At 39.2% G+C, this 23,619-nt stretch overlaps 1 long non-coding RNA gene across 2 annotated transcripts; it reads left to right on the top strand.

Annotated features, from left to right (window-relative positions):
• The first annotated feature begins 22,065 nt into the window (after positions 1–22,065).
• Positions 22,066–23,619, top strand: LOC104084707 (uncharacterized). Of its 2 annotated transcripts, none has more exons than XR_011409890.1 (3): positions 22,066–22,206; positions 23,114–23,252; positions 23,345–23,619. It is a non-coding gene; the product is annotated as an uncharacterized lncRNA (long non-coding RNA). The 2 variants fall into 2 exon arrangements; XR_683663.4 differs by having other exon boundaries at positions 22,067–22,210.

The raw sequence follows: 23,619 nt of genomic DNA on the forward strand, positions 1-23,619 counted from the left end.
CACCACCACTCCAGAGTTACTACAGTGGTTATCCGGCCCATCTGGGTCAGCTTCAGCTTCAGCAGCCACGACATCAGGATGAGTGTTATGAGTGTGGGAACATTGGTCACATCAGGAGGTATTGCCCTAGATTGGTGAGTAACAGGAGGATCGTACACGGTATATTGTGACACATCTCACATTGGGCTTGGTGCAGTATTAATGCAAGATGGCAAGGTAATTGCATATGCATTGCGGCAGTTGAAAGTTCACGAGAAGAATTATCATTTTCATGACTTAGAATTGGCAGCCATTGTTCATGCGCTAAAGATTTGGAGGCATTACCTCTACGGTGTCTCGTGTGAGGTATTTACTGATCATCGTAGCCTCCAGTATCTGTTCAAACAAAAAGATCTTAATTTGAGGCAGAGAAGATGGTTGGAGTTGTTGAAAGACTACGATATTACCATTTTGTATCACCCCGGAAAGACCAATGTAGTGGTCGATGCCTTGAGTAGAAAGGTTGTAAGTATGGGCAGTCTTGCGTATATTTCGGTTGGTGAGAGGCCATTAGCTGCAGATGTTCAGACTTTGGCTAACCAGTTCATGAGGTTAGATGTTTCAGAACCCAGTCGGGTTGTAGCTTGCACAGTCACTCGGTCTTCTTTATATGAGCGCATCAGAGAGAGGCAGTATGATGATCCTTATTTACTTGTCCTTAAGGACATGGTGCGGCACAGTGATGCCAAACAGGTTGTTGTGGGGGAAGATGGAGTTCTGCGAATGCAGGGCCATATTTGTGTGCCTAATGTGGATGGGCTTCGTGAATTAATTCTTGAAGAGGCACAAAATTCCAGGTATTCTATTCATCCAGGTACCGCAAAAATGTATCAAGATTTGTGGCAACATTATTGGTGGAGAAGAATGAAAAAGATATAATTGCACATATAGCTCGGTGTCTGAATTGTCAGCAAGTTAAGTACGAGCATCTAAACATGGTGGTTTGTTTCAGAAGTTAGAAATTCCTGAGTGGAAGTAGGAGCGTATCACAATGGATTTTGTTGTTGGGCTCCCACGGACTCAGAGAAAATTTGACGCAGTTTGGGTCATTGTGGACAGGTTGACCAAGTAAGCCCATTTCATTCCAATGACAGTTACCTATTCTTCAGAGAGGTTAGTTGAAATTTACATTCGTGATATTGTCCGCCTTCACGGTGTGCCTGTGTCTATTATTTCAGATCGAGGTACGCAGTTTACCTCACATTTCTGGAGGGTTGTATAACGTGAGTTAGGCATGCGGGTGGAGTTGAGTACATCATTTCATCCACAGACAGACGGACAGTCAGAGTGCATTATTCAGATATTGGAAGATATGCTTCACGTTTGTGTTATAGACTTTGGAGGTTCTTGGGATCATTTCTTACCACTTGTGGAGTTTGCTTATAATAATAGCTACCAGTCGAGCATTCAGATGGCTCCATATGAGGTATTATACGGAAGGCGATGCCGATCGCCAGTTGGTTAGTTTGAACCGGGAGAGGCTCGGTTGTTGGATACCGATTTGGTACAGGATGCCTTGGATAAGGTCAAGATTATTCAGGATCAACTTCGCACAGCTCAGTCTAGGCAAAAGAGTTATGCCTACCGTAAAGTTCGTGATATTGCATTCATGGTTGGAGAACGAATATTGCTCCGGGTTTCACCTATGAAAGGTGTAATGAGGTTCGGAAAGAAGGGCAAGTTGAGCCCTAGGTATATCAGACCCTTTGAAATTCTTGAAAGGGTGGGTGAAGTAGCCTTTAGGCTTGCATTGCCACCTAGTTTATCAACGGTTCATCCGGTGTTCCATGTGTCTATGCTCCCGAAATATCATGGTGATCCGTCCCACGTGTTAGATTTCAGCTCAGTCCAATTGGACAAAGATTTGACTTATGAGGAGGAGCCAGTGGCTATTCTAGCACGGCAGGTCCGACAGTTGAGGTCAAAGAGTTATCCTTCAGTTCGGGTGTAATGGAGAGGTCAGCCGGTAGAGGCATCTACCTGGAGTCCGATTCGGACATGTGGAGTAAATATCCACACCTTTTCTCAAGCTCAGGTACTTTTTCTAACTTCGTTCGAGGAAGAACGTTTGTTTTAGAGGTGGAGAATGTGATGACCCAAAATATCATCTTTAAATTTAATAAGTAATTCTGTGTTTTAAGACCTCAAAAAGCACCATTTATCATTCCTCGACTTGCGTGCATAGTCCGTACAATTTTTCGGAAAGTTTTTATGTGAAAAATAGATTAAAATGGGAAATAGAGCTTTAAAACTCAACTGAGTTGACTTTGGTCAATATTTTTAGTAAACGGACCCGGGTCAGTGTTTTAACAGTTCCTGTAGCTTCGTATCATGATTTGGGACTTGGGCGTATGCCCGAAATTTAATTTGGAGGTCCCTAGCTCAAGTTATGACCATTTAACGGGACTAGCAATTTAAAGGCTAAATATTCCAAGTTTAGCCGCGGGGTTGACTTTTTGATATCGGAGCCGGAATCCGATTCTGGAAATTTGAACAGCTCTGTTACATCATTTATGACTTGTGTGCCAAATTTGAAGTCATTCCGGATTTATTTAATATGTTTTGGCACGAAATTTGCAAATTTAAAGGTTTAAAACTCAAAGTTTGAATCTGGGTGTGAATTGTAATTTCAGCATTGTTTGACGTGATACGAGGCCCCGAGTAAATTCATATTATGTTATTGGACTTGTTGGTATATTCGTACGGGGTTTTGAGTACCCCGAGAGTGAAACAGATTGAAATCGGATCAAGAATTGGACTTAAGCAAAATCAGTATTTTTGCCTACTTTGATAATCGCACCTGCGGATCTTTGACCGCAGAAGCGAGACTACCATCACAGATGCGGACGTTGCAGGTGCGACATTTTTGTCCGTAGATGCGAAACCTCGCCTGGCAGCCCCACTTCGCAAATGCGAGCTTTGTCTCACAAATGCGAGACCGCAGGTGCTAAAATATAGCCCGCAAATGCGAAAATGCTAGGCAGAATACATAAAATCGGGTCTTAGCCATTTTTACTCATTTTTGAGTTTTAAGTCTCGGATTTGGGCGATTTCAAGGGCGATTTTCACGACTTTGAATTCCTGCATTAATTGAAGGTCCATTTGATATCAGAATTGGACAACTTTTATATGGTTGAACTCGTATCGGAACGGGTGTTCGGATTTCACGAGTTTTTCTGGGATTTGAGACGTGGGTCCCACTACCGAATATTTTAATGAATTTCGGATTTTTATCCGAAAAATTTGTAAATTCATATGGAATTAATTCCTATGATTAGTATTGAATATATTGAATTATTTGTGAATAGATTTGAAGCTTTCAAAGGCAAATTTAAAAGGAAAAGTTGTGGTTGAATAATTGATTGGAATTTGCAAAGCGAGGTAAGTGTTATGGTTAACTTTGACTTGAGGGAATAGAACCCTTAAATTATTTATTATGTGAATTGTATGTAAATCACGTATAGGCGAGGTGACGAGTGTCTATACGTCGTGACGAGTGTCTATACGTCGTCAAATTAATTGTTTGTCTGCTTACTTGAAAAATCATAAATTATTTTTAATCATAAATTAATTATGATAATAATTATTTTTCTCTTATTCTTTGCAAATATAAATTCTTGAATTCCTGCATTAATTGTTACATGCTATTTGAATTATGTGCATTAATTATTATTTGACATTTAGCATAATAAATATTAAACTGCCTATTTGCCCCCTGATTTCCATAATAATTTGCTATTTGTCATTGTTTGCTTCATAATTAAACCATAATTATTGTATGCTAGTTGTCTCATAATTTTATATTAATTGTTACATTTATTGGGAAAATTTATTCTATAAGAATTGGTAAATAAAAATATTTGAGGATCAGGTTGCACGCCGCAACAGACTTATTAAAAGTCAATATTGGAGGATCGGGTTGCACGCCGCAACAGATTTATTAAAAGTCAATATTGGAGGATCGGGTTTTACGCCGCAACAGACTTGTTAAAAAGTTAATATTGGAGGATCGGGTTACACGCCGCAACAAACTTGATTAAAATGAATATGTTGGAGGATCGGGTTGCACGCCGCAACAAACTTGATTAAAATGAATATGTTGGAGGAGCGGGTTGCACGCCGCAAAAGAACTAAATGTGGATATATTGTGAGAGCGGGTTGCACGCTGTAACAGAAATAATGAAAATGATAATTGGTTATGACTGCTGAGTTGCCTTCAATTATTATAAATGAATTACCTATTTTATTCCTATTACTGTTGTTGTTACTAATATTGCGTACAGGTTAATGTAAGTGAACCGCCTTAGCCTCGTCACTACTTCGTCGAGGTTAGGCTCAGCACTTACCAGTGCATGGTGTCGGTTGTACTGATACTACACTCTGCACTTCTTGTGCAGATTTTGGAGTTGGTCACAGCGTCGTACCATAGACTTGTTCGGATTTCAGCTATCAGAGGAGACTTGAGGTATAACTGCATGGCGTTCGCAGTTCTAAAGTCCCCGTCTATTGTACTTTAGCTGTGTGTTTATTTTCAGACAGCTTTATTTTATTCAGACCTTTATTTGTATTTATTCTAGAGGCTCGTGCACTTGTGACACCAATTCTGGGATGGTATTTAGACACCGTTATTATTGTGGATTATTTCAAAATTGCTTCCGCATTTGCTTCCTTGTTATTAATAATATTAAAAATTATTTAAAAAATGGATAATATTTTTCTAATATTGGCTTGCCTAGCAAGTGAAATGTTAGGCGCCATCACGGTTTGGAGGTGGGAATTTCAGGTCGTGACAGTTGGTATCAGAGCACTATGTTACATAGGTCTCACGAGTCACGAGCAAGCTTAGAGTCTGAAGGATCGGTACGGAGACGCCTGTATTTATCTCTCAGAGGCTATAAAGTTTAGGAACAATATCACTTTTTTCTTATTCTGTCGTGCGATTTTATTCTATTATCGATGATTGAACCATTCTACTCTTATTCCCTCGCAGATGGTGAGAACACACAATACCTCTACTAATGGACAGGGACCAGAACCCCCGGTGGCAACTATGGCCAGGGGTAGAGGTCGAGGTCGTGCTAGAGGCCGAGGTAAAACTCAGTCCAGAGCTCGAGCAGTTGCACCTGTTGAAGAACCTCAAATAGACCTTCAGGAGGAGGTCCCTGTTGAGAATGTACCAGTTGGACCAGTTCAGGTCCCGGAAGGATTCATAGCCACTCCAGTGCTTCAGGATGCTCTAGTCCGATTGGTGAGTCTTATGGAGGGTGTGGCCCAAAATGGTACATTTCCAGTGGCACCAACCGTCTCACAGGCTGGGTGAGGAGCACAAACTCCAACTACTCCCGATCCGGAGCAGACGGCTCCCCAGAATCAGTCTCCAGTAGCCCCGCCAGTTGGCGTAGTTCAGCCAGTTGTTGCGGCACAGACCGGTGATAGGCCCGCCATGTCTTTTGAGGTCTTATTGAGACTGGATAAGTTCACTAAGCTCTTTCCAGTTCACTTCAGTGGTACACCTTCTGAGGACCCACAGGATTTTCTTGAACGCTGCCATGAGGTGCTGCGGAACATGGGTATAGTTGAGACCAATGGGGTTGATTTTGCTGTATTCTAGAGGACGGGTTCCACCAAGAGGTGGTGGAGAGATTACACATTGACCCGACCAGTCGGATCACCTGCACTTACCTGGGAATAGTTCTCTCAGCTATTTCTGGAGAAGTTCCTCCCTATCACACTGAGAGAGGAATGCCGCAAGCAATTTGAGCATCTACAACAGGGCAGTATGACTGTTACACAGTATGAGTCCCGTTTTGTGTATTTGGCCCGTCATGCTCTCCTTTTACTACCTACGAAGGGAGAGAGAGTGAGGAGGTTCATTGAGGGACTCACTCACCCTATCAGACTTTAGATGGCCAAGGAGACCGGAGGAGAGGTTTTTTTTTCAGGCGGCTGCTAATGTCGCAAGGAGGATCGAGATGGTTCTTGCACAGGAAAGAGGGCATAGGTCCGATAAGAGGCCTCGTCAATTCGATGGTTACAGTGGTGCCTCGTCTGGAGGCAGGGGTAATTTTGGTAGCATCCTGCCAGACCGTTTCATTCAACATTTCATGTATCTCCCGGTGCTTCAGGGAGTCACTGTCCTATTATGCCTTACTCTGGGGAGCCAGTATTCAGTGCACATTCAGCTCCTATCAGTGCACCACCACTCCAGAATTCTACAGTGGTTATCCGGCCCATCTGGGTCAGCTTCAGCTTCAGCAGCCACGACATCAGGATGGGTGTTATGAGTGTGGGAACATTGGTCACATTAGGAGGTATTGCCCTAGATTGGCGAGTAACAGATCTCGACAAGATTATCGTGTCATCATACCGGCACCGGTTGCTTCACCGCCTGCTTAGCCAGCTATAGGTAAGGGTCAGGCAGCTAGAGGCGGAGGTCAGGCCATTAGAGGTGGAGGTCAGGCCATTAGAGGTGGAGGCCAGCCAGTTAGAGGCCGTCCCAGAGACGCAGTTCAGAGTGGTGGGGCCCAGCCCCAATTTTATGCTTTTCCAGCTAGGCCTGAGGCTGAGTCATCTGATGCTGTGATCACAGGTATTATTCCAGTTTGCCATAGAGATGCTTCAGTTCTATTTGATCCAGGATCTACTTATTCCTATATGTCCTCCTATTTTGCTTTATATTTGGTTGTGCGTTGTGATTCTCTGAATGCTTCTGTGTGTGTATCTACACCGGTGGGAGACTCTGTGGTAGTAGATCATGTCTACCGTTTGTGTGTGGTTACTATTGGTAATCTTGAAACTAGTGTGGATCTTCTACTTCTTGATATGGTAGATTTTGATGTCATCTTGGATATGGATTGGCTGTCTCCTTATCATGCTATATTGGACTTTCATGCCAAGACAGTGACCCTAGATATGCCGGGGTTACCTCGATTAGAGTGGAAAGGAACTCCTGGACATTCTGCCAGCAGGGTTATTTCTTATGTGAAAGCTTGGCGTATGGTAGAGAAAGGGTGTCTAGCCTATTTGGATTATATTCGCGATCCCAGTGTAGATGTCCCTTCTATGGACTCAGTACCAGTTGTTCGTGAATTTTTAGAAGTATTTCCTGCAGATCTACCAAGGATGCCACCGGACAGAGATATTGACTTCTGTATTGACTTGGCTCCACGCACTCAACCCATTTCTATTCCACCATACCGTATGGCCCTACCAGAGTTGAAAGAATTGAAAGAGCAGTTACAAGACTTGCTTGATCAGGGATTCATTAGACCTAGTGTCTCGCCCTGGGGTGCACCAGTATTATTTGTAAAGAAGAAAGATAGATCGATGCGGATGTGTATAGACTATCGGCAGTTGAACAAGGCCACTATCAAAACAAATATCCGCTGCCAAGAATTGATGACTTATTTGATCAGCTTCAGGGTGCCAAGGTATTTTTGAAAATTGATTTGAGATCTGGTTACCATCAGTTGAAGATTAGGGCATCTGATATCCCTAAGACAGCTTTTCGGAGGATCGGGTTGCACGCCACAACAGACTTATTAAAAGTCAATATTGGAGGATCGTGTTGCACGCCGCAACAGACTTATTAAAAGTCAATATTGAAGGATCGGGTTGCACGCCGCAACAAACTTGATTAAAATGAATATGTTGGAGGAGCGGGTTGCACACTGCAACAGAACTGAATGCAGATATATTGTGAGAGCGGGTTGCACGCTGCAACAGAAATAATGGAAATGATAATTGGTTATGACTGCTGAGTTGCCTTCAATTATTATAAATGAATTACCTGATTTATTCCTATTATTGTTGTTGTTACTAATATTGCGTACAGGTTAATGTAAGTGAACCGCCTTAGCCTCGTCACTACTTCGTCAGCACTTACTAGTACATGGGGTCAGTTGTACTGATACTACACTCTGCACTTCTTGTACAGATTTTGGAGTTGGTCCCAGCGGCGTACCATAGACTTGCTCGGATTTCAGCTATCAGAGGAGACTTGAGGTATAACTGCATGGCGTTCGCAGTTCTGAAGTCCCCGTCTATTGTACTTTAGCTATGTGTTTATTTTCAGACAGCTTTATTTTATTCAGACCTTTATTTGTATTTATTCTAGAAGCTCATGCACTTGTGACACCAATTCTGGGATGGTCTTTAGACACCGTTATTATTGTGGATTATTTCAAAATTGCTTCCACATTTTGTTCCTTGTTATTAATAATATTAAAAATTATTTAAAAAATGGATAATGTTATTCTAATATTGGCTTGCCTAGCAAGTGAAATGTTAGGCGCCATCACGGTCTGGAGGTGGGAATTTCGGGTCGTGACAGTTGGTATCAGAGCACTATGTTACATAGGTCTCACGAGTCACGAGCAAGCTTAGTAGAGTCTGAAGGATCGGTACGGAGACGTCTGTACTTATCTCTCAGAGGCTATAAATTTTAGGAACAATATCACTTCTTTCTTATTCTGTCATGCGATTTTATTCTATCATCGATGATTGAACCATTCTACTCTTATTCTCTCGCAAATGGTGAGAACACGCAATACCTCTACCGATGGACAGGGACCAGAATCCCGGTGGCAACTATGGCCAGGGGTAGAGGTCAAGGTCGTGCTAGAGGCCGAGGTAGAGGCCGAGGTAGAGCTCAGTCCAGAGCTCGAGCAGCTACACCTGTTGAAGAACCTCAAATAGACCTTCAGGAGGCGGTCCCAGTTCAGAATGTACCAGTTGGACCAGTTCAGGTCCAGGAAGGATTCATAGACACTCTAGTGCTTCAGGACGCTCTAGTCCGATTGGTGAGTCTTATGGAGGGTGTGGCCCAGAATGGTACATTTCCGGTGGCACCAGCCGTCTCACAGGCTGGGGGAGGAGCACAAAATCCCACTACTCCCGCTCCGAAGAAGACGGCTCCCCAGAATCAGGCTCCAGCAACCCAGCTAGTTGGGGTAGTTCAGCCAGTTGTTGCGGCACAGACCGGTGATAGGCCCGCCATGTCTTTTGAGGCCTTATTGAAGACTGGATAAGTTCACTAAGATCTTTCCAGTTCACTTAAGTGGGACACCTTCTGAGGACCCACAGGATTTTCTTGAACGCTGCCATGAGGTGCTGTGGAACATGGGTATAGTTGAGACCAATGAGGTTGATTTTGCTGTATTCCAGATGACGGGTTCCACCAAGAGGTGGTGGAGAGATTACACATTGACCCAACCAGTCGGATCACCTGCACGTACCTGGGAACAGTTCTCTCAGCTATTTCTAGAGAAGTTTCTCCCTATCACACTGAGAGAGGAATTCCGCAAGCAATTTGAATGTCTACAATAGGGCAGTATGACTGTTACTCAGTATGAGTCCCGTTTTGTGTATTTGGCCCGTCATGCTCTCCTTTTGCTACCTATGAAGGGAGAGAGAATGAGGAGGTTCATCGTCTGGAGGCAGTGGTAATTTTGGTAGGGGTCATCCTCCCAGACCGTGTCATTCAACACTTCATGTATCTCCCGGTGCTTCAGGGAGTCACGGTCCTATTATGCCTTACTCTAGGCAGCCAGTATTAAGTGCACATTTAGCTCCTATCAGTGCACCACCACTCCAGAGTTACTACAATGGTTATCCGGCCCATCTGGGTCAGCTTCTTCTTCAGCAGCCACGATATCAGGATGGGTGTTATGAGTGTGGGAACATTGGTCACATCAGGAGGTATTGCCCTAGATTCATCATTTATCTCGGATTTAGATGGAAGAAAATGGAATTTTTGCAAAACTTTCCAAAAACGAAAAATTAAGATTTGAAGGTCCATTTGATATCGGAATTGGACAAATTTTGTATGGTTGAACTCGTATCGGAACGGGTATTCGGATTTTGTGAGTTTTTCTGGGATTTGAGACATGGGTCCCACTGTCGAATATTTTAATAAATTTTGGATTTTTATCCGGAATATTTGTAAATTCATATGGAATTAATTCCTATGATTAGTATTGAATATATTGAATTGTTTGTGAATAGATTTGAAGCTTTCGGAGGCAAATTTAAAAGGAAAATTTGTGGTTGAATAATTGATTGGAATTTGCAAAGCGAGGTAAGTGTCGCGGTTAACTTTGACTTGAGGGAATAGAACCCTTAAATTGATCAGTTTCAGGGTGCCAGGGTATTCTCTAAAATTGACTTGCGTTCAGGCTATCACAAGTTGAAGATTCGGGAGCCAGATATCCCGAAGACTACTTTCAGGACACAGTACGGTCATTACGAGTTCCTTGTGATGTCTTTTGGGCTGACCAATGCCCCAGCAATATTTATGCACTTAATGAATGTTGTATTTCAGCCCTATCTTGATTCTTTCATCATTGTGTTTATTGACAACATTCTGATGTATTCCCGGAGTCGGGAAGATCATGAACAACACCTAAGGACTGTGCTTCAGACTTTAAGAGAAAAAAAGTTATATGCAAAATTTTCAAAGTGTGAATTCTAGATTGATTCAGTGGGATTTTTGGGCCATATAGTTTCGTGCGAGGGGATCAAGGTAGATCCGAAGAAGATTGAAGCAGTGCAGAGTTGGTCCAGACCATCCTCAACTACGGAGATCCGGATTTTCCTGGGTTTGGCAGGGTATTTATCGCCGATTTGTAAAGGGTTTCTCTTCTATTGCTGCACCTATGACCAAATTGACCCAGAAGGGTGCTCCGTTCAGGTGGACCGAAGAATGTGAGGAGAGCTTCCAAAAGCTCAAGATAGCTTTGACTACATCCCCAATATTGGTATTACCTACAGGTTCAGGGTCTTATATTATGTATTGTGACGCGTCGCGTATTGGTATTGACGCATTGTTGATGCAAGATGGTAGGGTGATTGCCTACGTGTCCAGATAATTAAAGATACATGAGATGAATTATCTGCTCCACGGCCTTGAGTTAGCAGCTATTATTCATGCCTTGAAGATTTGGCGACATTATTTGTACGGTGTCGATTGTGTGGTCTACACCAATCACCAGAGTCTACAACATCTGTTAAAACAAAATGATCTTAATTTGCGACAGCGGAGATGGTTGGAGTTGCTTAAGGATTATGATATCACCATTCTCTATCATCTTGGGAAGGCCAATGTAGTAGCGGATGGCTTGAGTCGTAAGGCGGAGAGTTTGGGCAGCTTAGCACATCTACCAGTAGTAGAGAGGCCTTTAGCCTTGGATGTTCAGGCCTTGGCCACCCAGTTTGTCAGGTTGGATATTTCCGAGCCGAGCCAAGTTTTGGCTTGTATGGTTTCTCAGTCTTCTCTTTATGATCGTGTCAGAGAACGTCAATACAATGACCCCCATCTGCTTTTCCTTAAGGATAAAGTTTAGCATGATGATGCCAAGGAAGTCACTATTGGAGATGACGATTTATTACTGATGCATGTCAGGCTATGTGTGCCTACTGTAGATGGTTTGCGTGAAATGATTCTCCAGGAGGCTCACAGTTTGCAACATTCCATTCATCCGGGTGCTGCAAAGATGTATCAGGACTTGATACAACACTATTAGTGGAGGCGGATGAAGAAAGACATAGTGGAGTATGTAGCTCGGTGTCTAAATTGTCAACAAGTGAAATATGGGCATCAGCGAGCGGGTGGATTGCTTCAGAAGTTAAAAATTCCGAAGTGGAAATGGGAGCGGATCACTATGGATTTCATTGTTGGACTCCCACAGACTCAGAGAAAGTTCGATGCAGTTTGGGTGATTGTGGATAGGTTGACCAAGTCAGCTCATTTCATTCCTGTGATGACTACCTATTCTTCCGAGCAGTTGGCTCAAGTCTATATCCGCGAGATTGTCACACTTCATGGCGTACCGATATCTATCATCTCTGACCGGGGTACACAGTTTACCTCACGGTTTTGGAGGAATGTACAGCGAGAGTTGGGTACTCGTGTGGAGTTAAGTACATCATTTCACCCTCAGTCGGACGGGCAGTCCGAACGCACTATTCAGATACTGAAGGATATGCTTCGTGCATGTGTGATAGATTTTGGGGGTGCTTGGGATCAGTTATTACCACTTGCGGAGTTTTCTAATAACAACAGTTATCAGTCGAGCATTCAGATGGCTCCGTATGAGGCCTTATATGGTAGGCGGTACCGGTCTCTAGTGGGTTGGTTCGAACCGGGTGAAACTAGACTATTGGGTATAGACTTGGTTCAGAATGCCTTGGAAAAGGTTAAATTGATTCAGGATCATCTTCGTACCGCCCAATCTAGAAAGAAGAGTTATGCGGATCGGAAGGTTCGTGATGTTTCATTCATGGTTGGTGAGCGGGTCCTGCTCCGGGTTTCTCTTATGAAGGGTGTGATGAGGTTTGGGAAGAAGGGCAAGTTGAGCCCTATGTATATTGGGCCTTTTGAGATTCTTGAAAGAGTTGGAGAGGTGGCTTACAGACTTGCACTACCACCTAGCCTCTATGCAGTTCATCCGGTATTCCATGTTTCTATGCTCCGGAAGTATCACGGCGATCCGTCTCATGTGTTAGACTTCAGTTCGGTTCGGTTGGACAAGGATCTATCTTATGTGGAGGAACTAGTGGCTATTCTGGACAGGCAAGTTCGAAAGTTGAGGTCAAAGAACATTACTTCCATGAAGGTTCAGTAGAGGGGTCATCCGGTCGAGGAGGCAACTTGGGAGACCGAGCATGATATGCGCATCTGTTATCCTCATATTTTCACCACTCCAGGTATAATTCTAAACCGTTCGAGGACGAACGTTTGTTTAAGAAGTGAACAATGTAATGACCCAACATGTCATTTTGACTTTTAGAACCCCATTACCCTTAATAAAACTCCCCGTATTGCTTTTATTAATTTATGACTTACGGGGATGGTTGATTCGGGATTTGAAAGTGTTCGGGTTGAAATCGGAATACTTGGTTCCTTAAGTTGGCCTTAAAATGCTAAGTTTGACTTCGGTCAACATTTTGAGAAAACGACCCCGGAATAGAATTTTGATGATTCCAACAGCTCCGTATGGTTATTTTGGACTTAGGAGCGTGTTCGGAATTTTATTTGGAAGTCCGTAGTTAAATTAGGCTTGAAATGGCTAAAATAGGAATCTAGGCTTGGAAGTTTGACCGGTGAGTTGACTTTTTGATATCGGGGTCGAAATCCAGTTTCGAAAATTTTCATAGCTCTGTTATGTCATTTATGACTTGCGTGCAAAATTTGAGATTAATCGGACTTGATTTGATAGGTTTCGGCGTCGTTTGTAGAAATGGAAAGTTTCAAGTTCATTAGGCTTGAATCTATGTGTGATTCATGCTTTTAGTGTTGTTGGATGTGATTTGAGGACTCAACTAAGTTCGTATGATGTATTAGGACTTATTGGTATATTTGATTGAGGTCCCGAGGGGCTCGGGTGAGTTTCGGATGCTTAACGGATCAAAAATGGGACTTAAACAGCTACTGCAAATGCCTGGAAATCGAGCCCAGAAATCGAGGGCCATGATCGAAGGCAGGCTCGAAGGCCAGTGATCGAAGGCCCAGGAATGAGGCCTAGGATCGAGGGCTATGACCAAGGCCAATGATCGAGGGTTATGACCGAGGCCAGGATCGAGGGCCATAAAGATCGAAGCCATGATCGATACCCAGGATCGATGGCTGCCTCGGCAGTTTATAAAACTGGGGATTTCGTCCCATTTGCCATTTTTGACGAACTTGAGCTTGAGCAGAAGCGATTTTTGGCAGATTTTCAAGGAAAAACATTTAGGGTAAGTGATTCTAACTCGGATTTGGTCAATATGCACGAATATATCATTGTTTTTACCATTTAATTAGTGTATTGAGATGGAAATTTGGGAAAATTTTAGAAATCTCATAAAAATAAATTTTTGAGATTTCGGTGTCGATTCAGAGTCTGATTTAAGTGAAACTGGTATGGTTGGACTCGTAATTGAATGGTTTGTCGGATTTTGTAATTTTGCCGGATTCCGAGATGTGGGCCCCACGAGCGATTTTTGAACTAATTTCGGATTTTATTGAAAAATATGGTATTTTCTTATGAAATTGATTCCTATAATTTTTGTTGACTGTATCGAATTAATTATGACTAGATTCGAGTCGATCGGAGTCGGAAAGTCGAGGAAAAGGCATACTACTTGGTTAAATTGGAGCAAGTCGAGGTAAATGACTTGTTTAACCTTGTGTGGGGGAAATTTTCCCTAGGATTGATATTGAAGTGATAAATTAAAATGTGTTAAAAGTCGTGTATACGAGGTGACGAGTGTGTACACGGGCTAAATGTGAAAGATTGTGTTTTTAAATTGTGTAGATCGTTGTTGCATATCAATTAAATAATTTTACTTGTTATATTCTTCATCATTGATTTAAATTTTTATACTTTGAATTTGCTTGACCTTTTTCTTGCTAATTGTTTTACTTGTTTAATTGAAACTTGGTTTCTTTTATTTGGTGCATTATTCGAAGGTTGATTTTCTTTAAATTAAATATTATTAATATGAATTATTTGACATTTTAAATTTAGAATTTACGCAACGTATTAAAATTTTGAAATATTATTTTTGTTGATGGAGCCGTGAGCTCTTTATTCTGGAAAATATTATTGTTGAATTATTTTGGCATGAGCCGTGAGATCTTTATTATGGAAAATATTGTTGTTGATTTATTTTGGTAAATTGAAATATTTGGGCACTTGAGGTGCAAATTGTGATATATTGTGATATTGATACGCATGCAGTGGTATAAGGTTTGGGTGTTGAAACTCATGCGGTGAGATAAGGAAGGCTTGATACGCGTGGCTAGTAGGGAAAAGTACTAGAAGTCATGCGGTATGATAAGGATGGCTAAAACGCGGGATTATTTCGTAAAAAATATTTTCTTTAAAATAAATTGTGAAGGCTCCTGCGGTGATATAAGAAAATGAGATATTGTGAACTTATTTATGATTTGGGACTACAAGGTGGTACCTCGGGAGTGCCCTTGTTGATATTGATTTATCGCCGCAGTTGCCTTTGATTATTATTGTGATTTTTCTTAAAGTTGAAAAGAATTATGTTTTGTTTCCACGAGGTATTAATTGACATTATTTGGTGTAATTAAATGATGACATACTACTTGATTTATTTTTATTTTATCTTATTATATTGTTAAACATTTTACCATACCATTATTTATTTTTCATTAGGGCCTGACCTGACCTCGTCTCTACTCTACCGAGGTTAGGCTTGGCACTTACTGGGTACCGCTGTGGTGTACTCATACTACGCTTCTGCACATCTTTTTGTGTAGATCCAGGTACATCTTATCAGATCAGGCATCGGTAAACTAGTTGTACGAGGAGACTTCGAGGTATATCTGCCAGCATCCGCAGACTCCGGAGTTCCATTCTATCTTACTATGTTGTCTTCCTTATTTGCTTTAGACTCTGATGTATAGAGACATAGAGAATAAATTCTTAGAAGCTTATGACTTATTTCTACTTGGTTTTGGGAGTTGTAATTGTTTGAATTGTAGTTTATTTATTTCAGATATCTATTATTATTCCGCATTGATAGGCTTACCTAGTCTTAGAGGCTAGGTGCCATCACGGCCTCCTACAGAGGGAATTTGGGGTCGTGACATACATAATATTTCTCTTATTTGGTGATGAAAGAAGCCAATGTTAATACAATATCTGGCAATACAAGATTAATTGAAGGCTCATGAAGAGTAAATTTATTACTACCCGGAGGAACAGATTTGTTTATTATTGAAGCATTATATTGTAGTAAGTATCAAAGAAGCTTACTAAGTTTCAAAGATATTCGCCAAAATGGATATCACATGAGACTACAAATAATAAAAAGATTGAATATCTTTATATTACTATAATAAAGTCGGTAAGAAATATGTGCTTGAAATGTTACATAATCTTTCCTCCGGCTTATATTACACAAGTATTAACAGGATTGAAACGCATGCCATAGTAAATGAAAAGCTTACTAATCAAGATAATTTTATTATTTGGCATGACCAGTTGGGTTATCCTGTTTCTACTATGATACGTAAAATAATTGAGAATTCACATGGATATTCAATGAAGAACCAAAAGATTCTTCAATTTAAGGAATTCTCCTGTGCTGCATGTTCTTAAGGCAAATTAATTATTAGACCATCAACTATTAAAGTTAGGATGAAATCCCCTACATTTCTAGAACGTGTAAATGGTGATATATGTGGGCCCATTCACCCTCCATGTGGACCATTTAGATATTATATGGTTTTGGTAGATGCATCTACAAGATGGTCACATTTGTGCTTATTATTAACTTGCAATATGGCATTTGCGAGATTGTTAGTTCAAATAATAAAGCTAAGAACACAATTTTCAGATTATACAATTAAGACAATTCGTCTTGATAATGCTGGTGCGTTTACATCTCAGGCCTTTACTGATTATTGTATACCAACTGGATAACAATTGAGCATCCGGCTGCTCATGTTCATACACAAAATGGTCTAGCAGAATCATTGATCAAACACCTCCAATTAATTGCTAGACCAATGCTTATGAGAACAAAACTCCCCATTTCAGTATGGGGTCATGCTATTTTGCGTGCAGCAGCACTTGTGCGGATAAGGCCTACATGTTATCATAAAAGTCTCCCCATTGCAATAGGCTTTTGGTCAGCAACCAAATATTTTCCATCTTAGAATCTTTGGATATGCGGTATATGTTCCAATTTCTCCACCACAATGCACAAAGATGGGTCCCCAATGAAGGTTGGGGATATATGTTGGGTATGAATCTCCTTCTATTATAAAATATCTGGAGCCTATGACTGGAAATTTATTTACTGCAAGATTTTCTGATTGTCATTTTGATGAATTAGTATACCCAACATTAATGGGAGAAAATAAGTAGACGAGAAAGGATATAGATTGGAATATATTATCACTATCTCCTTTAGATCCTCGAACAAATCAAGAGGTTCAAAAGATAATTCATTTGCAAAATATTGTAAATCAATTGTCAGATGCATTCATTGACCTACCAAGGGTGACTAAGTCACATATTCCAGCTGCTAATGCTCCAATTCGATTTGATATCCCGGTAGAAAAATCAATTAGAGCAAATAATTTTAAACCACGCTTGAAACGTGGTAGACCAATCGGTTCAAAGGATAAAAATCCTCGAAAGAGAAAATGAGCAAATGATCAAAGTGATCATAATACGGAGGTAGTGGCTCAAGAAGAGCACGGAGACATAACAAATGATAAAACCTCAAGGGAGGTTCATGTACTTGAAAATGATGAAAATGGATAGATCACAATAAGTTATGTCTCAACGGGAAAAAGATGAAATCGAAATAATATTGTTATCGATAACATTTTTGCTTATAATGTCGCTGTTGAAATAATGCAACAAGATGAGGATCTTGAACCAAAATCTGTTGATGAATGTAGACAGAGAAATGATTGGTCAAAATGGAAAGATGCTATCCAGGAAGAATTAACTTCACTTGCGAAACGTGAAGTTTTTGGGTCTGTAGTCCAAACACCAAATGGTGTTAAGCCTGTTGGCTATAAATGGGTTTTTTGTACGTAAAAGGAATGATAAAAATGAGGTACAAAGATAAAAGGCACGCCTTGTTGCACAAGAATTTTCACAAAGGCATGGTATCGATTATGAAGAGACGTATTCTCCTGTTATGGATGTTATAACGTTTCGTTATCTCATTAATTTTGCTGTGCATGAAAATTTTGACATGCATTTGATGGATGCGGTTATAGCCTATCTTTACGGCTCATTTGATAATGAGATATACATGAAAATTTCCGAGGGATTTAAAATGCCTGACGCACATAATTTGCAGTCCCGGGAAATATTTTCAATCAAATTGCAAAGATCTTTGTATGGTCTAAAGCAATCAGGAAGAATGTGATATAACCGTCTTAATGAGTATTTATTAAAGAAATGTTATATAAATGATACCATTTGTCCATATATTTTTATAAAGAAAATAACATCGGAGTTTGTTGTACTTGCTGTATATGTTGATGACACAAACCTTATTGGAACTCCTATAAAACTCCAAAAGGCAATTTATTATTTAAAGAAGGAATTCGAGATGAAAGATCTCGGAAAGACAAAATTATGTCTTAGTTTGTAAATTGAACATTTGGCAAACGAGACTTTGTTCATCAATCTCCCTACATAGAAAAGGTATTGAAACAGTTTTACATGGATGGAGCACATCAATTAAGTACTCCGATGATTGTTCGATCACTTGATGTGAATAAGGACTCGTTCCGACCTCAAGAAAAGAATGAAGAGCTTCTTGGTCCCGAAGTACCATATCTTAGTGCAATTGGTGCACTAATGTATCTTGCTAACACTACAAGGCTTGACATAACTTTTTCAGTTAATGTCTTAACAAGATATAGCTCTGCTCCTACAAGGAGACATTGGAATGGAATCAAACACATATTACGGTATCTAAAAGGGACTACCGATGTGGGATTATTTTATGGTAATGATTGCAATCCCGATCTTGTTGGTTATGCCGATGCTGGGTATTTATCTGATCCACACAAGGCTCGATCTCAAACAAGCTATGTCTTTACATATGGAGGCACTGCCATATCTTGCGATCGACTAAGCAATCAATCGTGGCTACTTCATCTAATCATGCTGAGATAATTGCCATTCATGAAGTAAGTCGAGAATGTGTATGGTTGAGCTCTATAATACATCTTATTCGAGATAAATGTGGTTTGAAGTGTGACAAACAACCCACAATTTTGTATGAAGATAATGCAGCATGCATAACCCAATTGAAGGGAGAATTAATAAAAGGGAATAGGACAAAGAACATTTCACCAAAATTATTTTTCACACATGATCTTCAAAAGAATGGTGATATCAATGTGCAACAGATCCGTTCAAGTGATAATATGGCTGATTTGTTCACCAAATTTCTACCGACGTCAACCTTCAAGAAACTAGTGTACAATATTGGGATGCGAAGGCTCAAGGATGTGAATTGCTCTCATCAGGGGGAGTTAATACGTATTGTACTCTTTTTCTCTTACAAGGTTTTGTCACACTGGGTTTTCCTTGCAAGGTTTTTAATGAGGCAACCAAAAGGTGTATTTCGAAATATGTGTACTCTTTTTCCTTCATTAGGATTGTTTTTCCCACAGGTTTATTTCCTAATAAGTTTTTAACAAGGTACAATATTTATGGACATCCAAGGGGGAGTGTTATAAGAAAAATCAAATTATGGTGGATGTCTATTCTTCCTCCATGATCTTCTCAAATACTTAATGATATATTCAATGACATATTTCTATGCTTAATGACATATTAAATGATATATTTTTATGTTTAATGACATATTCAATGACATATTTTTCTTCACTTTTCATGCCTATATAAAGCCTTGTAATAGATAGAAAAATTCACACAATTGAAGAAGAAATAAGAATCCCTCTTCCTCTCTTTCTCTCTATATCTCCTAGCTTATTTTTCCTTGTTCTATATTGTTACTTTGAGTAATATTTATAATAATTCTAATATATTTGAGATTTACATAGAATTTTCATTTCTTTTTTTTGGAACATATCATGCATGGATGATTTTCACCTAATCAGTTTTTTACTATTTGAAAAAGAATTCTTTAATAAATATAATTCTTTAATAAATAATTAGTACTTATTATTTAAATACTAATCTCACTTAAATAATGATACTTTCACTTCCCGTTCTAACTTCAGTCATTCTTTGAAATGCATTTTAAAATGTATTATTTGACTGGTGATTGAGTATTTTCGTGAAGCGGATTTATTTTTTATCAACATTTATTATTTTCAAGAATTTATATTTTTATTTTACAACTCAAACATAAATTTTAAATAAATCTGTATATAACTCCTAGGCTAGGATTCTCATTTATCCTTTTTACCATTTTTTGTCCTCTTTCTCATTTAACACCAGAACCGTTACCTTTTTGAAAGCGGCAAATGGTCAAATATACCCCTATACTATGAGAAAATGTTTAACTATACCCTTCGTTATACGTTCGATCCAAATATACCCTTGCCAAGGTCGACATCCAATTATATATGACACTGACATTTGATGAGGTGGATGCCACCTGACATGCAAAATCAATGCCCCTAACCCATTTTACCCCTCCCTCTATTTGTTTTGTCACAAATAAAAAAAAATTTCCCTCCGCTGCCACCATAACCGCCAGTATTGTTGTGTTCCTTTGATTTATGAAAGATAAACCATTAAAAGAGCCTCTGTTTACGCCAAAGTTGATGAATAAACTACTTCCACAAAAACAAAAATATTGTCCAGATAAATTGTTTCTATTTAGAAATTCATTACTATATAACAGCAGAGGTCAATGGCAATACATCCTTTACTTGCGGAATAATCGCTACAAAGTCTTCTGATCCAGAAATTCACTACATAATTGTTTCTCTTTTTCTTTTTTTTGTTTTCCTCTTTAAGCCACACTAATAAGGAGTTCAGGGCTGGTTCAGGTGTGCATAAAGGGGACAAAATTTGGATCGATTATTCAACCAAACTCCGACAAACTAGCACTGTATCAGATAGTGCTCAACTATTAAGATTAGGAAAAAGAAGAATAAATTAACTAGTTTTTTTTTGTTTCTGTTAAATTGTAAATCTTAATTTTTCATGACTTTTACTCAATTCATTGATCGTTAGTCTACGCACTCAGTAGCAACGTAATTACTAAATTGTAATAGGTTTCATCGCACGATGACCACCAGATTGAAATATTACATTTGCCAAAATTTTCAATGATTTTGAATCATATTAACACGCAACTAACATAAACGTGATGGAATTTTTGGAATCTCTTTACTCTTAGGACCCGTTTGGCCATGAGTTTTGTCAAAATAAATTTGGGATTTATTTGGCAAACATATATTTGGCCATAGATTTTGTCCACATTTTAGCAAGATCCCAAATCCCAAATCCCAAAATCACCTCAATTGATGATTTTGGGCTAAAACATGACCATTACATTTTTTAAAATTTTTAAATATTACCCCAAACTTTTATAGTTTGTAAAAGAGCCCACATTTAAATAATCACCTCAATTTCTGCTCTTGCTCCTGCTTCTTTCTTTGTATCTGCTATCGAAAGAAACTGAGATTGATATCTACTCCGAGGAAGCTGTGACTACCCACTTGCAATTTGTCTTGCAAAAACATGGTTTAGTTGATGAAAAATTTTCACCAGCAGTGCCTTTCTTGCTTAACTCCAGCTTTCGCAAGATATTCGCTCATATGACCGAAAAAAATCAAATCGAATGGTTTAACGACTTAAAGAAAAATTGAGCTAACTGTTATTTTTATTTTGTTATGTTGTACTCTAATGCATGAAACGCTGATGCTAATTATTTTAGTTGTACGTTGTGGTATAGGCATGATTGTAATATGAGTAATGACTTCCTATGTGTAATATGAGTAATGACTTCCTATGTGTAATCTGAGTAATGAAGGTTATGTATATACAAGATAGCAAGTTTGTTTGTTTGGTACTATTGGGTATTTGTGATAATTTTTGGAACTTATGGATATAAGTTGTTTCATATTTTTTCAAATAAAAAGTGAAATATGTTTTGAAAAATCATGTCCAAACACATTTTCATTTTCAAATCAAACTTCATCCAAATCAGAATTTTCAAAACAAATTTGGAAATCTATGGCCAAACGCTAGCTTAATTTAAGGTGGTAAATTCGAATGATGGCATTAATAGTGGTAATGGTGGCGGAGAGGAAGGAAATTTTAGCGACGAAAAAAAATAGAAGGGAGGAGTAAAATGGAAGGTGGCATGTCATGTCATGTTACATCCATATAATCAAATGTCAGTAACACGTAGAATTAAATATTTATTTTGGCCAAACTTAACATAAGATGGGTATATTTGAACTAATAATATATTTAAACCTTTTGTCACGTGAGAGAGAGTCAAGGTTTCTAACGTTTCATGAACACAGCCTCACCCCGTGAAGTCTATCCGAAACCCACTCCCAGTACATTTACCTTCTACATTTGCTTGGAGGGTTCCGAGGGTTCCTCGAAACTGCGTTTGAGAGAGGATAACAGTGCTGAGATCCGAAAGAGGCAGCGAGTAGAGAGCTTGTCCACTGAAAGGACGGTAGGTGGGTTTTTATATGTTGTAATTTTTCTCAATTTGGGTCTTGTTTACATACTCCATTTGTCTTTTTGATAGGTAAAAATTGGATACTAGAGCTCTAATTAGAGGCTTTTGGCTATCTTTCGTTGCTTAATCATTCAATTTTAAACTATGTTAGTTTTGTTACAACTAATGGTTGAATAGGGGATAATCAGTTTTAATTTTAAGGTGGATCGGCTTCTGCTGTATGATTGTCTAAAATAATTAATTTTTCATCTCGCTGATTCTGATTTATAGATGAATTTTTTCATTAATCAGAAATTAACTATCGGCATGATGCGGTACCCGTGGCAGAGTATAAGTGTAGCTTAGCTGTCAGTTAGTTGGCCGTCAGATTAGTTACTCCCTCCGTTTCACTTTGTTTGTCGTAGTTTGACTTAGTACAAAGTTTAACTTGTGATCTAAAATATTTCATAAAATTTGTGTTAGTATAAAACTTTTGAAACTTGTTTTATTATATTTATGTGGCTAAAAAAGTTTAATGTCCAATCTTTTTGGAACGGACTAATAAGCCAATAGTTCCAAACAAAGTGGAACAGAGGGAGTATAATTTAACTAATTGGTTTGCAATACATGATTAGTTAGAGATAGGTTCTGAATAGTTGTATGTGTATATATATCTGTGTTGAGTAATAAGAGAGTAGCCTTATCATTTTCCTCCACAAATATCTTCTTTCTAGACTTCCTCCGTTGATGAGCTTGTGAATTCCTTCTCCATAATCCATAATTCATACTTCAGCATAAAAGCTGATTGATCATGTATATTTTTAATCAGAATTCCATCAGTTAGACGTCTCATATTTGGGACTTGATTCTTTGAGTTTGGGGTCGTCCACTCTTTGTGCTGAATTTAATTGTTTGTTTACAGCTTCCACAAACGATCGATGATGTTTTGTCAAATGATACCAATCTGCAGCTGAAGGCTACCAGACAGATTCGAGAATGGCTCTCCATCGGTGTGACTAAGACTGCTTTTGCTGATTTTATTCAGTTTCCGTATTACTTAGGTATGACGATTTGTCTAAAACATTACCTATAACTTTAAATCTGTAACTTATTCATCACTCATACATGTAAGGAATAATCTTTTAACAATCAGGACCAGGTTATTGTACGTGCCATCTTGAATTGCTGGAACTCGGATTTACCTTTAGCCAGAGTTTATTAGTTTATCAGAGGAAGACAAAGCATGGATGATGTTTTAACTTCAATACCACACAAGAGGAGGGTGATTTGTGTGGTGTCCAATTTTTCGCGTGCACAGATCATGGAAGGACCTGGTTCTTCTATGTGTTCCTAATACTACTGTTGCGGAATAATAATTCCAAACTCGATACTAAATCACTGAGCCAAAAATTACATTTACAAAACACT

This window comes from Nicotiana tomentosiformis, chromosome 7 (genome assembly GCF_000390325.3).
Source record: "Nicotiana tomentosiformis chromosome 7, ASM39032v3, whole genome shotgun sequence".
NCBI classification, from domain to species: Eukaryota; Viridiplantae; Streptophyta; class Magnoliopsida; order Solanales; family Solanaceae; genus Nicotiana; species Nicotiana tomentosiformis.